At 36.2% G+C, this 7,683-nt stretch overlaps 1 protein-coding gene across 1 annotated transcript in view; it reads left to right on the top strand.

Moving 5' to 3' along the window:
* Nucleotides 1–7,495: 7,495 nt before the first annotated feature.
* The window catches only part of IL13RA2 (interleukin 13 receptor subunit alpha 2), a 34,281-nt gene continuing 34,093 nt past the window's right edge, over nt 7,496–7,683 (top strand). Inside the window, exon 1 of the mRNA XM_011386070.2 lies at nt 7,496–7,547. The gene's annotated coding sequence lies outside the window, so the exon portion shown is untranslated. The remainder of the gene's footprint in view (nt 7,548–7,683) is intronic.

The raw sequence follows: 7,683 nt of genomic DNA, 5'->3' as shown, positions 1-7,683 counted from the left end.
ATTTTCTATTTTATTATTGGTTATTATTGTTAATCTCTTACTGTGCCTAATTTATAAATTAAACTATATCATAGATTAAAACATAGTATATATAGAGAGAGTTTGATGCTATCCAAGTTTCCATGCATCCACTGAGGGTCTTGGAATGTATCCCTTGTGGATAAGGGAGGACTATTGTACTAAGAGGAAAAACGGATATGTAAGAGCTTAGAGTCAGGGCTGAACTTAAAGGAGAGACAAAGTAGCCAATTGCTGGTATGCTGAAATTTAAGGGAGATAAAAACTAAACAAAAACCTCTGGCCTATCACTAGGTCTGAAAGACCATTAGCATATTTTTCCTTTGAACTTCATACATTCTTTGATTTTTGGAATCCACGTGCAAATGCCTTTGAGAAGAGTAACATTAAATAATATGAATTGCACTTTAATGAAGATTTGTTTCTATATTATTTGGAGTATAAGCTGTAATAACCAAGAGATCTCAAAATATTATGGCTCAAGCAATAGACCAATGGTAGACAGTCAGCACTTCTGCAGAAGGTCATACAAGTCCCAGGGTCCTTCACTTTGCGGCTTTGCTATCTCTTAGTATGATAACTTTGTGTGGTCAAATATGGCTCCCACTATCATGTCTCTGCTGGTTGAGTGGCGGGAAAGAATGAAGAGGACAAGAGATTTTCTTCTCAAAACATGATCCGAAGTTTACATGCATCACTGCTGCTTATCATTGTCTATATTTTTGTCATATCTTCATACCAGACTGCAAAGGAGTCTGGAAAATACAGTTTGGTTGGGAGGTCATGTACACAGCTAAAACACATGAGTTTCTATTACTATAAAAAAGGGTAGGAGAATGGATACTGAGAAACAATTAGCAGTGTTTACCATAGTTTGTAAGATGACTTTATTTTGATAAGTTTCCTGAAAGACCTAGGCTTTTCCAAGTAGGTGGGCTATATGACCAATAAAGAAATGGTTATAAAGAAGGTTGACTTGTCTGAGGTGTTTTCTGACATCAAACAATTATCTGGCCTCAGATTCTCTATACCAATTGGCTATCCTACTGTTCAGTTCAATTCTGACATTAAGTATCTGTAGTCAGCAAAAACCCTGCAGGTTAAGGGTTCAGTCCCACAAGACTGCACCAACTTTAGATGCCAGTCAAAAATCTCAGTACTTCTGACCAACCAGCTATAAATTCGGCAGTTTTCATGACCCAATTCAAGTTCGATAGTTTGCTAGATGAACTCAAAGAACTTAGGTAAACTATTACTGGTTTATTATGAAGGATACAACTCAGGAACGACCAAATGAAAGAGATACATAGGACAAGGTATTGTGGTAGGGGAGATGTAGTGCAGCTTGGGGAGCTTCCATTCACCTTCCCAACACTTTGATGTGTTCACCAAGGTGGAAACTCTCTGCACCCAGTTTAGGGTTATTTTATGGAAGTCTCTTTACATAGCATGATCAATTAAATCATTGGCTATTGGTGATTGAACTCAACTTTCAGTCACTCTCCCCTTCCTGGAGGTCAGGGGGTGGGACTGAAAATTCCAAACCTCTAATCACAAGATTGGTTCCTCTGGTAACTAGGCTTTATCCTGAAGCTATTCAGGGGCTCACCAGTAGTTTATGCCTCATTAGCATAAACTCAGGTGTAGTCAAAAGAGACTCATTACAAAAAACAAAAGGCACTCCTATTACTCAGGAAATTCCAAGGATGTTAGGATCTCTATGCCAGGAACTAGGGACAAAGACCAATATGTATATGTTATATATATATAATATATTATATATAACATATATATTATATATATAACATATATATTATGTTATATATATATATATTTATAACTATATTATCTATTATATTATCTATTATCCCCTTGAGATAGCTAAGGAGATACTATTTCAGTTTCATAAATGGATATCACTCAAGTTTCAATAGGTTAAGTTACTTTCCAAAAGTCAAAAAGTCAAGAGAAATAAAATCTAGGTGGATCTGACATCTAGTTCAGTGTTCTTCCACCAGAGTCACGCTACTGTTGGGGTTCTTTCTGATACTTCAGTAGCTAAAATAATTGATTAGCAGGGATCATGATATTTCTTTCATTGTGTAAAGCTTTATGATTCTGAAGGGAACAAAAGTTTTGCAACCCTGAAGGCTGCTTTTTTTTTTTTGAGGGGGGGATATTGGTTTTAAGCTGTTTATTAAGAAACAGAAGACTCAGAAAAAACTTTTGACCTGTCCCCTTTTTGTCCAAGAAATTCAGATAGAAAAACCTGTAAATAAAATCTTAAGATGTTAGTTTTAGCTTAATTTGAATTAAGTATGGTAAATAGGAAGGCTTCAGTTAGGGAGCTGTTAGCTAGATACCCACTATGTCCCATTGTTTCATAGTCGCCTAGCAAGAATTTGTTTGCCATGTGTTCTGCTCTTCCTCAAATACCTGTAAATCACTCATTCTCATTTGTGAAGTCTAAGACCCCATTACCATCCCCCTTTTCTCCTAGGTCAAAAATGTCATATATACCCAGTGTCGTCCCACTATCTTCGGAATTTTCATGCTTATGTGAATTCCCCATGCACATGTATTAAAATTTGATTTTTTACTATTAATCTGCTCAGTTAATTTGATTATTAGCCCAGCTAGAAGAACTTAGAAGGTGAGAGGAAAAGTATTACTGTTTTTAGTCCCCTTAACTCTCATTCTGTTGACCACCATAATAGGAAATGGGTATTTCTGAACTGCTGTTCAAATAAGGCAATCAGCAAAGGCAGAATTCAATGGCCCAAAGTATTATTTCCTTTGTAAGATTAAAGGATATTAAATAAGCAAACACAAGAAAAATAAATATAATAAAATAAAAATAGCTACTGACTTTATAATTTATATGTATACACACACATAGTTCTTAACGAAATTCTCTGGATTTCAGAACAGTTTTTAAACATTGAGACATATGTCAAACTTCTAAAGTTCTGAGGTTTTTTTATTTGATTTTTTTTTTTTAATCATCACGCCTCCCGAAAACTGACTTGAAAAGTTATTTAGTAGAGCTGGCATATTATACAGAAAAACAGCATCTTATAAAGAACACAGAGGACATTTAGACTGCCTTCTTTCCCTGAAGTCCAGCCTTTATTATTTTGAAACCAATTAATATATGAACTCTGAATTCCCCTCCAAACAACCACAAATTCAACAGCAGGACACCAGAGCTGAGATTCTCAGGAAACCCACATGACCTGGGAAATACATGATCCAAAAACAGCATGATCCACTTCCCAGATTAACACCAAATAGGCTTAAATACAGACCCACAGATCACAGAGGTCAGCAGTGCCAGACTCTGGTTTTTATTCACTCACATTCATTCAACAGTTTACAGAGCTACAATGTGCCAAGCGCTGTGCTAGATGCTCGGGTTACAAAGGTGGATTTGATATTATCTGATGTAGCTTACCTTCTAGGTAGAGGGATAGAAACTAGAAACTATTGCATAATTACAGGATACTGTGATAAGAACAGTATGCTATGATAGAATCATCGACAACTAAGGGAGCTTAAAGGAAACAATTCATTCTACATGAGTTGTGGTGAAAAGGGTATCTTCTGGCAGAAATGTCTTTTTTGGGGGGGCACACCTACTCCTGATTTATCAAGATATATATCTCAATATATACCTGAAGCCCCTACCTGAAGCCTTCCTGTTTACCACACTTAATTCAAATTAGGCTAAGATCTATATACAAAATAATATGTATATATTCCTACCAAAGAGGCCAGGGATAGTATTTGTCTATCCTAGGCCCATTCTAGCTTCACTTCATGATGTCGGCTTAGGAAGTCTCAGTTCTGATACAGCCCAAGCCCAATGAGAATCATTGTCTTTTAGCAGGTAGCAGCTTGGAAATAGTCTAATGTGTTATTGGCCTCTGGAATTTATTTGGGCTCCTGGGAGACTTTCTAAGCATCAGTCTTTAGCTTTTATCTCTTACCCCACCATTTGCTTTTGGTTGTTTAATTGGACTTGGCTCTAATTTGGAAGCTCAATTCTTCCTGTGTCTTGAAATTGGGGCCCAGGCCTAAATCTTTTTGCCTAGTTTCTGCTGGCCCCTTTCCAAGGATTGACTGTAGACTGCTTGCAGAATCATTTGTATCATCTTTCCCGATTGTTTCAGAAGAATGACTTGATACCAACTGTTATCAGAGAGTGGGGTTCCCCTCTCAACTCATTGTCCAGGTTCTTAATGTCTTGAACAAAGAATTGAGCAAGACACCGAAATACAGCAGAAAAGAATAGCTTTATTAGAAGCAACAGTACACTTCCAGGAAGCGGGCCTGAGCAAGAGGAGTGGCTCAAAGGCCTGGTAACAAAGCCTTTGGGGTTTTTATCCCTATTTGCTGTGAGTAGTTACTTTTATTAGAGGAATGGGCTTCTTTGATTGACAACTAAGACTAACAGGACTCAGTGATTAATCATTTGCTTTCTGTGCATGTTCATTCTCAGAATTCAGTCTGTAATAATTATATTAATGAACTTCCTGGAATATGCATCATATTATAATGATGGTATAATGAGGTTCAGGTGACTTAAAGGTTGTTGCGGTCTTCATTGAGCAGGTGCGAGTGACTGGCCAAAACTAGTACCCAATTTTCTGCTCACTTGTTTCCTTGCATGAGTTATGTTTAGCCCCCAAAATGCCTTCTGGCTTGCTTAATTGTGGGCTGACTAGGGTGGACATTTTCTAGCATAGGATGACCTCAGTGTCTTTGCAGGCAGACCCAAACCCTCCTATCTAACTTTCTTGCTTAACTCTCTTTCTGAGAGCCATGAACCCCTTCTTATTAGTATGGATGTTGAGGGATGGGAGGTCTCTTCTTTTGTATCTGCTTCCTGCTGAGGAGAGTTGTAGTGCCTGCTTATTGGGGTTTCATAGAGCTCTTTCCCTCTCTGCCTTAGGATGGGGTCTTGGGTTTCCTGCTAAAGTGCCACCTCGATCTCTAGACAAGGAAAAATATACAAACTTGTTACTTGAATCATATATCTAGTTTCATTTCTATTATTGATTTGCCTATCAAGTGGGTAAAAGAAATCAGGCTTGATTAATATATTTCGTAAAAGAAAGAAAAAAAAAACTTGGGTAAAAGGTACTCTCTCTTCTTGGACCCCAAGGGCCCTGTTTTGGCCTAAAGCCATTCCTGTCTTGTAATGGGCCAAGGATAATGCTGAGTTTCAATGATCCTTATCAATAGCCAGAGGACCTGAGTCACCGGAGTCAAGGTAATTATCTAAGTTTGAGGGAGAGGGTCTTTCTTTAAAGAAGGGAAGAAAGAAAAGTCTTAATTAGGTTTACTAAAAATATTAAGAATTTTGCAAGTGATGGCCCATATCACAACTATCCTGAAGAACTTTCCCACCCTGAGGCTTTAATATACCTCTTTATTCCATACCTGTTGGGTGACACTGAACCTGGCCTGCTTCATATGTGAGTTTATACACTTTCTCAATTTTGATGTAGACCAGCTTCCAGCTACGGAGGGACTGCTCCAACTAGTCTTATCCAACCTCCTTCTCTGCACCAATAAGGTTTATTCTCAAATTCTCATTTTCTTAGGAGTTACAATTTGCCTTGTATCTAAGGCAGAGTAATGAGTGCTAAGGTACAAGCAAACAAGTGTTGTTGGCAACTTCTATCGATGTGACTAGAAAGCCATCAAATAAGGCTTTCATTATACTAAAATGAGTTACCCTTTTAGTGTCTTTCTCTTCACACCAAGAAGCAAAGCTTAGCTTATGCTTTCACGGTTAAACTATCAAATCAGGGTGAAAGTCCATATCTCATATCTAATCAGCTTTAACATCTGAGATATGGTGCATTATTGTTTCCAACTGCATTTTATTAACTGTGTTTAACTTATGGTTTGCATGTCTACAAATAAATGTACTGTATCATTCCAAGATATTATAGTACTATTTCTTTGAATTGTATTTTTCCATTATATTGTAAAGTATAATATAATGAAATATTTGCAAGGGCTAGAAAATTTGGGGGAAACAGGAAGCGTGAAGAAAACTTCCTGAAGAATTTTTTTTTTAAATAGAAGAAGATAAATGAGTTAATTAGAATTGCAATTGCAGGAAAAGGAAATATTTTAAATCTAAGTCTCCATTGTTACCATCATGTCAGCAAATTCTGATTATAAAATAACTCATGTAGGCCTGATGATTCTGACAAAAATGATTATGAAAGAGCCAAACTAACTGACATCTGAAAAGCAGATACTAAACTCCCTAAACAATTCTGTTTTTTCCCGCTTTACAACTTTAATTTAGAGTGAAGCATTAACTATGCAAATGAATAAAAAATGAAAAAAAAAACTCTTAGGGTAAAACATAAAGTTAATAATGGAGAGAAGACTATCCATAATCCGCTCTTCATTAGACTCCTTGTTTTTTATTAGTTTATTCACATATTTAGTGTTCAATATATTTTTGGTATCTGAGAAAAGTTATCAAGTTTAACACAAGTTTGGAACCTGTATTCCAAAGCAGGGAAGATACTTTTTATCCATTGAAATATTAGGTGGTATGTAGACTGGATTTAATCTCAATTAATTCTTATTTTAAAATAAATCACTGACATCGTTTCATATAGTTTAGAAAAGCATCAAAATATTCTAGCTTCTTATGGCTTTGCACAATTCCTGGCATGGATATTAAATCAGGAGTAGATAAAAATTCTGTGGAGACTTTAATGATGAAGTTTATTTAATTATATCTGGGCTGAAATGGAATCTTGTTTAGTTATTAAAAATATTTGATAAACTTTTAATGGCAAAGAAAATGATACATGACACTGAGTTTTAACTACAACACTGAAGATTTTAGAAATTAGAGAAACCTTAGGACAAACGAAGAGAGAGTTTTTGCTTGGCAATAGAAGTTGGACTACATGATGTCTTGGGTTTTACTCAATAATTTTTTTGAATCTGAAGCCCAAAGATGTTAAGGAAATTGCCCAAGTTCACCTAGCTGATTGTGGGAGGGAGAGCAGAATGCAAGTTTCCAGACTCCTTGTCTATTTATGACTCCTTTCATACTTAAAGGTATTTGAAACTCAAAACAGTGAGGTACTTTGGATAGTGCACTCTGAGGAAACAACATAGACTTGGCAATCGCATACTTACCTTTGGATTATCTGTTAATTCCCAACGTGGTGAGTCACATAGTAAAATAACATTGGCATACTGAAATGCCTATCAGGAACTAATTAAAAGGGGAAAAACTCACTCACTTGAACTTTGTGATTTCCTCTGAATCTTTTGACAAATATAGCCTTGAATGCTGACCTGCTTTGAATGCAAATTTTCTCATGACAATTGGTAAATTTGGTGGATAAAACAGAACTCCTCCTACATAAAGATTTCAGTTCTAAGGTCATTTAAATCTGTTTAGCTAAGAAGCTGTTCATTGAGACAGATTTCGGTGGTATTACAGAAGATTTTATTGTAACTGGGCACATTATTCACTTACAGTAAGTCTAGAACTTAAATTTGGGAGAGGGACTGTGGGGATGAGAGGTAACTTGTTTTTAATAATTATTTGTTTCACTTCCTTCGCCTTTTAAAAAATGGGCTCATAAATCTGTTTTTGTGGCAAAAATTGTATGT

The sequence above is a fragment of the Pteropus vampyrus genome, unplaced genomic scaffold (assembly GCF_000151845.1).
Source record: "Pteropus vampyrus isolate Shadow unplaced genomic scaffold, Pvam_2.0 Scaffold894, whole genome shotgun sequence".
Classification (NCBI taxonomy): domain Eukaryota; kingdom Metazoa; phylum Chordata; class Mammalia; order Chiroptera; family Pteropodidae; genus Pteropus; species Pteropus vampyrus.
The sequence above is the reverse complement of the archived record's forward strand: the minus strand, read 5'-3'. Positions and strand labels throughout refer to the sequence as shown.